Raw genomic sequence first — 1,040 nt, 5'->3', positions numbered from 1 at the left:
CTCCAGGAGCACCCTCCAGGAGCACCCTCCAGGAACAACCTCCAGGAGCACCCTCCAGGAACACCCTCCAGGAGCACCCTCCAGGAACACCCTCCAGAACACCCTCCAGGAGCACCCTCCAGGAGCACCTTCCAGGAACACCCTCCAGTAGCACCCTCCAGGGACACCCTCCAGGAGCACCCTCCAAGAGCACCCTCCAGGAGCACCCTCCAGGAGCACCCTCCTTAAACACCCTCCAGGAGCACCCTCCAGGAGCACCCTCCAGGTGCACCCTGCAGGAACACCCTCCAGGAACACCCTCCAGGAGCACCCACCAGGAACACCCTCCAAGAACACCCTCCAGGAATATCCTCCATGAGCACATTCCAGGAGCACCCTCCAGGAACACCCTCCTGGAATATCCTCCAGGAGCACCCACCAGGAACACCCTCCAGGAACACCCTCCAGTAACACCCTCCAGGAACACCCTCCAGTAACCCTCTTCACGTATACAGGGAACTCGTATTGACGTGCACGTGTGTACACATGCACGTCAATACACACGTAGACATGGACGGGAAGCAAAGTTACAGTTCCTGACGAGCATCTTAAGTCCCAATTTGACAATTTTAATAAATAAATGGAATCGGAAAATACGAAGAGAATGAGAGAATTACTGAAGACACTGAGAGACCTGAAGAAGCAGGAAAAGTATAAATAAATGAGAGGGAGAGAAGGAAGAATAAAGATGCAAAGAAGAACGAATGAAGATGAAAGATGAAGAAAAGGCTGTTAATACCTTCAACAGAGTACCTTGATGTTGGTGAAGGCTTTTTGTGCACCACACACTGGTGGTGGTGCATCAGATACAGGTGACGCATCATAATACAGTGGTGGTGGTGCATCACACTGATGTTGGTGTTTCACACACTCATAAACCTGATATTCCTGTACGTCCTATCATATCCTGTACAGGTTGGGAGAGAGCGAACCCGTTCAGTGAAGTCTTGAGAGTGACGGAGGTAGGCAGGAGAAAAAGTACCAAGAAATGGAGTGAGGGT

Source organism: Cherax quadricarinatus, chromosome 24 (genome assembly GCF_038502225.1).
Source record: "Cherax quadricarinatus isolate ZL_2023a chromosome 24, ASM3850222v1, whole genome shotgun sequence".
NCBI lineage: Eukaryota > Metazoa > Arthropoda > Malacostraca > Decapoda > Parastacidae > Cherax > Cherax quadricarinatus.
Note: the sequence above shows the minus strand (reverse complement) of the source record.